The 9363-nt window shown below is 35.5% G+C and overlaps 1 protein-coding gene across 8 annotated transcripts in view; it reads right to left on the reverse strand.

The window, feature by feature from the left end:
• LOC102680125 (uncharacterized RNA-binding protein C3H8.09c-like) overlaps positions 1-9363 on the reverse strand; it is a 323287-nt gene that overhangs the window by 172231 nt on the left and 141693 nt on the right. The window contains exon 1 of one of the 8 annotated variants that reach the window (XM_031510951.1): positions 1301-1319. The exons of the other annotated variants lie outside the window; for them this stretch is intronic. The gene's annotated coding sequence lies outside the window, so the exon portion shown is untranslated. Of the gene's footprint in view, positions 1-1300; positions 1320-9363 lie in introns of those variants that run through there. 8 annotated transcript variants of the gene reach the window in all.

The following is a 9363-nucleotide window of genomic DNA, read 5'->3' on the forward strand; positions in this document are numbered from 1 at the left end:
AATCACGGGAGGGAACAACTCGGAGGGAAACGGATGAGATGAAGTTAGGAAAATAATATTGGAACGGATTCAATTAACGATATCCTAAGAATTCTATTGTGCGCCTACTCTGATGCGAGGGATCGAGGTTTTGGGAAGGGAGAGGGGATGCAACGTTAAGATTTCTATGCAAATTAACTATTCGCTTTTGCTCGTTTGAAAGGGAGATAGATTTTTGTCAGTCTTTTTTCAGAGAAAGAGAGAAAGAGAGAAATGGGATTTATTGGAATTTTTTTTGGTTGCTTTCTAGCTTTTTTTGGAGGGAGATTGAATATTATCGTTTTAATTTGATTTAATTCTTACTTGAAATTTTATACGTGAAATTATTGCACGCGGAGACTCGTGAAAGTACAATTACTATTGTACGATCTATTGTACTTCGCACGTGAACGATTCTTTAAAAAAAATGAGAATTATTAATCATTAAAATTTCACTGAAAAATAAAAAGAAATATATACTTTTCCATGGATCGCTGCGATAAAGAATTCTTAAGAGAAATTCCCCTATTAATTTTCACTCGTCACAATTGAAAATCTGTGCGAACAATTCGACGAAAGAATAATCCCATTTTATTTCCTCCTCCTCGAAAAAAAGAAAATTCTAAAGCATCGACGAAGAAGAGATTCCAAATCGCGCCCCGAGCGATTAATTAACGCGACGAGTAATACAAGCGAGAAACCTTTTTTCCCCTCCCCCTTTTTTTAACAACTAAACTCGAACCCCTTTCGATACATAATTAAAGACACCGATCGGTTCAAATTCGAATCGAGAAGAACCTTTCCTTCTTTCTTTGACCAACAATATCGTTTCGTATCGCATCTTTCAGGGTAGAAGGTATAAGCCGTGCTAAGGTAACGGCGCGTCAGAAAATCCCAAGGGACTAATATAATTTGCCTCTCGTACAAGACGACCCCTAACCCGTACTCTCACTCAATGCAAACAACAACAACACGCGAATACACTGCTCGTACAGACGCATAGAAGAAAATACACGCGCAAAAAAAGGACTCGTATACGTTCTCACTCGAAGCACGATTTGGGCTTTCTCTCTCTCTCTCTCTTCCTCTCTTTTGGACTTTCTTTCTCTCTCTCTCTTTCCTTCCCTCCCTCTCCACCAGCTTTCGGTGAAACGCACGGAACGAAGGTTTGTTCCGGGCAGAAGAAATTAGATTATGCCTCTCCGGGTGGAGTAAGACGACGGAATAATCCGATAGACGGCGTTAATTTTTGCCAAGGGAGGGAAGACTTGGAGGAAGTAACCTCCCCAATTGGCCGAGGGTAATAAGTCCGTAGAGAGTTTGAAATTTATAGAGATCCACCATCCGGGAGAGAATTTTTCCTGCTTCTGGAAGGAGAGAAATAAACTCTCGTTTGGAAATGTATCTAATTATCGATCGAGAGCGATTATATTTTACGCGTAGGTGTTTTATATTGGAGAATTTTCGAGGATGATCGTTTTTTTTGGGATATTATTCTTGTGACGAATGCTCCTTTCGTCGAGTAAGAATGGTATTAGTGGAATGGTTTGATTATGGTAAAAGATGTACGTTTAATAAATAGGAAGAATGTTATTTAGATGCGAACCGTGCCGATGCCTTTGTTCGACTGAGCTCGCTACGTCGCACGGCGATTCGAAAAGGAAAACAAAGACGAGACGGAATCGAAACACTGATCGCGTGACATTTAGTTCGAATATAAATACACGAGATTACGAGGCTCGCCTTTATTACGTATATAAATTCAAAACAGATTAGAAAGTGGATTAAAATTAATCTTTTGTACTTGGAAGTGAGTATATTTATTTGTATTCGAAAGACGAAAAAATATTTCACATTGTTACGATTAATAAATATTGCAATTACACGTGCGTATATGGAAACGTTCCTCAAATGTAAACCACGTGAAATATTACTTCGAACGAAGGAATTCGTTTTATTTCACGAATATTTAACGAAACACTTTCCAACCCACGTTTGTTTAAAACAATCTACGATTATTTCACGTGAATATTATTTTCAAAAATATCCTCGGTTATAGAGACAACAGTAACCGCAATTTCCTTTTGAAACGAAAGTATTTCTCACGTTTGATCGTTATTTCGTCCATTTATTTTCCATAATTAACAATTTTTGAAATTAACAATTTTTTCCATATATTATTTCAAATATCCATTCTTTTCTTTTCTTTCTTTCTTTTTTTTTTTTTTATTCCCAATTGATTCCACAATGTAATTCCACTCGATGAAAAGGGGGAATGGTGTCATCCCGATAAAACCGCGTTTCAACCGCTGCTTTCGTTCGAAAACAAAGGAAATATATTCTCCCACGGGGCCGAGCCGTTGAGAATTGGCTTCGTACAAGGTGTCCCCTAATTCGCGTGAAGAAAATTCGTTGTTTCCGTGGGAACAACGGTGGCTTTTCAAAATTTCATTCGCGACGCCTCTGCGGAGACGATATGCCGAGCTATAAAATATTTCAAAACCTGCTATTCCAGCATATTCGACTCGAGGAATTCGCGAGAATCTTTTCAATCCGAAATCGATTTTTATTGTTTAATCCTTTTTTTTGTTTGAGTTTATGCGAATCAACAAACGTTTCTTACATTGTTAGATACAAATATACAACTGTATTATTAATAGTTGAGTCAATGAATTGTTGATAATTTAATAAGATATATTTTTTTCTTTATATCAATTTTATTATTTGTGTAAATTGATCAGTATAATATTTCTTCAAATTCTCTAATCAACAAACGTTTCTCAACATTATTAGATACAAATATACAATTCTATTATTAATAGTTGAGTCAACGAATTGTTGATAATTTAATAAGATATATTCTTTTCTTTATATCAATTTTGTTATTCGTGTAAATTGACCAATATAATATTTTCTCAAGTTCTCTAATCAACAAACGTTTCTTACATTGTTAGATACAAATATACAATTCTATTATTAATAGTTGAATCAACGAATTGTTGATAATTTAATAAGATATATTCTTTTCTTTATATCAATTTTATTATTTGTGTAAATTGACCAATATAATATTTCTTCAAATTTTCTAGAGGAAAGATTAATTAATTCGAAAGGAAAAATTTTAATATTATATGTAATCTCAATATGAATCCATGAAATTCGAAGTAGAACATCTCTTCTTTAACGATATTGAATAATACTCGAGAACACTCGAAAAACACAGATGACGGTATATATGCAATAATTTTAAAAGCTTAACATTCGGAACGAGAAAAGGAAAAAATTACGGTACGGATTTATTCGTATGTCGAAACAAAAAATAAATAGATATAGAAATAAAAAGAAATAAAAAGAAGAAAGCACCGAAATTGCAGGGCGTATGACAAATCGAGTTCTTTATTGTTCCAAGTGCGGAAAGTCCAATTCGCGGGCGGATGAACCTCGAAACGAGAGAGCAGGGTGGGTATAAATTCGCGTAATTTTCTACGATGGGATTCCACGTGTCGACGTGGAAGCTACGCTTCCACCTCTCATTTACTCCACCTATATCTGGCCTGAAAAGCCCGCGTACACGTGTATGGAGAATAGCGCGAGCAACGGCGAAGATGAATGGAATGAAATACGGGAAACCGTGGCAAGAAGAGGACGAAGAAGGATCTAGCAAGGGGCCGAGATCCTAAAGATAAATTGAAGGAACGAAATAGGAAACAGCGGTGAGAGATATCGCGGTTATGGGTTGGAATAATTACGAAGAGATTTCGTGCTGAATTATGGAAACCGTGAAAATGTGAGATTCTTTTTCTTTTTTTTTTTTTTTTTTGAATTTTACCACAGATTTCCTTCGATCCGTTTTCGAGAATTTTATTTTCTCCAATTCTCTTTCGACAATTCGACAATCTCGATTAAATTTCCTCGCTCGCAAAATTATTCGGGAATATATTATTAATTTACGTGCCCTTGATTATTTAACAACGAATATTGCATACGCGAATATTTTGTGAAAATCATTTGTAAGAATTACGAATAAAATAATCGAATTCGAATAATAAATTACGCTTTTGCATTTTCGAAAAATGTAATCCTCCTTTCTTTCATATAAAATAAAAAAAAGAAAAAGAAAAAAGTATAAATTAATCTCGATTTTCAAGTAGATATCTCATTCGTTCCACGAAGGAAAGAAAGAAAAAAAAAATGGTTGAAAATATAATTCGCGTCGGTTTCCTTTCCGAATTGGAATCGAAAGAAAGAAATAAGAAAGGAGGTAATAAAAAGAAAATGAACACGAAAGAGAAAGACGGAGAGAGAAAGAGAGAACTGGTGTAATTTTTCCGCATTTCTCGTCGAGTGGTGTAAACCGCGTGGGATCGGCCGTGCTAATATTCCTTCGATTTAACGTTGCTCCGAATTACGTTACATTGTTGAGGAGGGAAAGGAAGGGGAAAGGAAGGGCGAGGAAAAATATCAGGCGTTGCGAACGGTAAAGAAAACAGAGAAATGCGAGGGAACAACAGATAAAGGGATTTATAACAGGCTAGAACGGAGAATTAGTAGTATAAAGCTCCATAAGTCAGACGTTCCCTGCCTGTTTCATCCCTGAAATCCTTTCGCGCCTGTTTTACTTGGGAGTTACCATCATCGTTGTATAAGTTACTCCAAGTAAGATGCGAAATATAATACGCAGGGAAGGGAAACTGGCGAAAGATCAATCTTTGGATATTTTAATGAAAGAGAAAAAGGAAAAGAAATGTTTTTTCTCAGTCTGTTGAACCTTTAAACTTTTATATTATTACTCGCTAAGTTTTCATCAGTCGAATATTGTGTAAACGATATTTTTCACTTAAATCGTCGAGAATCCAAGAAAGAAAGATTCAAAATTATTATAAGAAATCTTGAAATCTTTCGTCTCAATTTTACTTCTTACTTGCTAAATTTTCGTAAACGATATTAATTTCTTTTAGAAAAGATAATTTTTAAATTATCAAGAAAAAGAAGGAAGATTCAAAATCATAAGAATTTAAAATTTTCTTTAAAATTTTCTTTAAAGTATCGTGAAATCTTTGAGAGATCTCAATTTTACTTGCTAAAAGTTGAACATCGTAAATATTAATTTCTTTTAGAAAAGATAATTCTAAATTATCAAAAGAAAAAAAGAAAGATTCAAAATTATCATAAGAAATCTTTAAACTTTCCTTTAAGATACCGTGAAACCTTGAAATCTTATAGAGATTTCAATTTTCCTCGTGCAAAAAATTTCCAAAACAAATTACCGAGAAAAATCCAAAATTTTACACCAACCATTCTATTATTTCGCTATTCCTAATACTCCTCCCTACAACGAGAATCAAAATAATTTCAAGCCCCGTACCAATCTCAATTCCTCCCTCCTCCTCTCTCTGGTAGAATCAATCCGCGTCAAAATCGGGGATATTTCAACGAGGCAATGCACGCGGCGCCAAGAACGCGGAGAGGAGAGCAAGGCTGGAAACCGGGTCAAGCAACGAGACGAGAGGAGAAACGCCCTCGAAAATCCGGCGAGTAAAAAGGGAAAACGGGAGGAGGAGGAGGAGGAGACCGGCCAATAAAGCTCGGTGAAAAAGGAAACGGCGCGCCAATAAATTTTTCCTTTTCCTCTCCACCCCCGTTGCGGGGAGAGTATCGACGACGACGTTTGTCGCGGCAACGACAGCCATCCCTTTCGTTGCGAAACAAAGCGAGAAACAGAGCCGTGTACACGCGTGCAAAATTGTTGGACCAAATTCAAATATAATTGCAAAAAAGAATCGTTATCGATCTGAATTAAAAACTTGGATTAGATTATATTGAGACTCGTTACATTTGTTGAAATTATTTTGATTCTCGTTCTAGGGAGGAGTGAGGAATATTAGGAATAACGGTATTTAGAAATAATAGAATGGTTGGTGTAAAGTTTCTGGATTTTTCTCGATAATTTGTTCTGGAAATTTTTTGAATCTCTACAAGATTTCAAGATTTCACGATATCTTAAAGGAAATTAAAAACAATTAGTAGTCCAAAGGCGAATTGATTGGCAAACTGAATGATTTCTGTATTATTATATTTATCCGTTCTTTTGATCCACTTTATCGAGATATCAATTGATCATTGATTAATACATCTTTTGTTTTACTTCAATCGTTTTACCAAATTTCATTATCACTATTTCGAGTCGAAGAATCAGACACGTTCACATCGAAACTTTCGAAAATCACGAGAGAGAGAGTTTTTGGGGTGGCGTACGAAATTTCTACGCAAAATGGAAACGAGAGATTGCACGTCCTCCCCTCCTCCCTGGATCGACACAGTGACAATTACCGGTGGCAGCTAGCCCGCCCTCCCCTCCATCTCATACATTAAAGATGTCTCCGGTTCCCTGACAATGCCTGCCAAGATTGCGTCATATGTTGCCCTCCGCATCGTGGAAACGTAGAAGGAAAGAGGAACGAAAGAGGGAGGGTATCTTGACGCGGCGGGAGGGGTGGCGATACGATTTGAATTTTGCATTAAACATCAATGCGTAGATTCCACGTACACCTCACCTCACCTCATGTTTGCACCCCCGCAATTCCACCTTTATTGGATATATAACCCCGTGGCCGGCGACGTTTCGACGACACCCTTCACGCGCGACCGAACAGGCGAATGCAACTGTGTGGGATGTGAGGGGGTGTGTAATAATAAACGTTTTGATTTCGGTTGTTTCGAGATTTTTCTTCTCTTTTTCTTTCTTTCTTTTTTTTTTTTTTTTAGATTTGGTGTGGGGGACGGGGGGTTTTTTGGGATTTTTTTTTTTTTATTCAAGAGTGGATGTAGGGAAGATGAGAGTATTGGAATTTTTTTTTTTTTATTTATGTTTTTTTTTCGTTTTTTTCGAGATTTTTCGTCTCTTTTTCTTTCTTTCTTTTTTTTTTTTTTTTGATTCAAGATTGGATGTAGGAACGATGAGATTATTGGAATTTTTTTTTTTTAATTAATGTCGAATATATAAGGTGGGAAATTTTTAAAGAGAAGAATTCCTAGTTTTATAGACGCTTGGTATAATTTGAAATTGTTGTATCGATTGTAATTGTAAAGCTTTTGCAATTTCTGTAACTTTTAACTGTTTTGTTGATTATTTAATTTGATAATACATGAGACTATTCATCGTCACTTTGCAATTATCAAAAATTAATTCGAAACGTGGAACATCTCTCATAACATCTCGATTAATCGCTGAAGGAACAACTCAATAGAAAACCTGTCTATAGCAGATTTTTATTATTAACAATTTAATACTATCGTAACCATTCAACTAAAAAAAAAAAAAAGAAATAATAAAATAGATCCTCTTTCTTGATCCAATTATACCACGAATATTCTTCGAAATCGATTCTTTCCATCTCGAAAAATAAAAAGAAAAGAAGGAAAAAAATCCCGTATTTTCTATATTCCTCGGGTTATACTCGATCGTCGACGAGATCCATGAGGTCGGTTAATGACACGCGCGGGTACGCACAAAGAATGTAGATTAAATTCCCGAATAAAAAGAAATGAAAAAGGAAAGGAAAAAGAAGAAAAAAAGAAGAAGCGGTGATTCGAAACCGTATAAACCGTTCGTTTAATTTAAGTAATACGAGTTGAGTGAACGATACACGACAGATAAAAGTAACAAGTGCACGTTGGCGGTGGTCCAATGGGCGGCATAACTCGGAGCGATATGCAATTTCACTCCGGTTCCCCTGAGCATCAGAGGAGAGGGAGGGAGGGAGGGAGGGGTCCCCAGATTAATTAGACCAAAATCCGTGGGCGCGAGAAACGGAGGAAAAATACGCGAATTAAATGAACGTCGAAACGACGCTAATTAAAATGGTTCTTTTGGAATTTAAGCGCGCCCTTTAATGCGTGGAAATATATTACATTCGATAAAATTGTCCTGTTAATGAATATCCTCGATCCAAGGGGAGGGTCTTCATTAAAATTGTACGTATGTATCGTTGGAAAAAAAAAAAAAAAAGAAAAATGTTTGTTCTGTCTCCTGTTTCGTGTACGAGGTAGAAGAAAGTGGATGGATGGATGATTGGAATAACGCGTTATCCTCTCTGTCTCTATCTCTCTCTCTCTCTCTCTCTCTCTATCTTTCTCGTAATTTTATATCCCGTGATTATAATGCACGAATCAATTTTTTCTTTGTACAATAGAGACAGGTAGAGTGGATTTTTCTATCTTTTTTTTTTCCCCCTCTCTTTTTGCCGTTTTTAATTTGAAAAAAAAGGGAGAATCGTGGCTATGAAATTGAGATTCGCGATGGTAGAATCGTTGTGGAAGAATTATCGGATGGAAAATATTATAGAGGTGTATAGAGATGGAAAATGTTATTTCTTATTATTAATGTTGTAATAATTAGCAAAGATAATTCGTATCGAGAGAGAAGAAGGAATGCGAATTTTATAATTTCACGAATTATTCTAAAAAATTATCGTTACATTACATCGCCCATATACGAATGGAATAATATAGAAGAATTTTAGAATGATTTCGACTCCTCTTAGGGAAGTTAAGAGTTATTTAAAACCAGCACCAGAAAATAGATTCTGAAGAAACGTAGATCTTAACAAAGAGTTTTAATCAAGTACTGGAAGAAATTCGAGACACCGAGATCGCGTTATGTCAACATACCTGATCTCAAAGGGTCGCAAAATATCGCTTAGATTTCTCAGGTGTGATCGATCGAGCGTCACAAGACGTAAGAATGCATTAGCGATTAGCGCAACTGGCGAACTGCCCGCAACTGTTCCACTAAGACAGTTCTATCTTTTCTTCCCCCTCTGCCTCTCCCTTGTCACTCGCATCGAAATCGTCCAAGACCATAAGATCGATGCTTATTTAAATTTTAAACCTACTTGATTTTTAAACTTTTTTCCAAGCAATCGAGAAACTGGTTCATCATTATATTATTGTAGATTTTAAAATTTAAAAATTATTAAAAATTACTCTTATCTTCGTATTATTATTAATCAAAAAAAGTATTCGTACTTTCTTTATGCTTATTTTTCAATCGATCGTCAACAATGAAGAGACGAAAATAAGTATCTTGGTCAAAAATAATTATTTATATAAATTTAGGATAAATTTTAAATGTTTTCCATTTCTTCGAAGAGGAATTCGATCGAAACTTGAACGAAATTTCACGAATCATAAAATAAAGAAAAAATGGCCGAAAGGAGATTGTTGTTGTTGCTGTTCCGACGATGTATATCCGGGAACAAGTGCACAAGCGCTATAAATGTTTCGTTGAATAACGTAACAAATAATTAGTATTAAATATCGTTTAACTGCGCGACTATTGTCATT

Source organism: Apis dorsata, unplaced genomic scaffold (genome assembly GCF_000469605.1).
Source record: "Apis dorsata unplaced genomic scaffold, Apis dorsata 1.3 scaffold_269, whole genome shotgun sequence".
In the NCBI taxonomy this organism is placed as follows: Eukaryota; Metazoa; Arthropoda; class Insecta; order Hymenoptera; family Apidae; genus Apis; species Apis dorsata.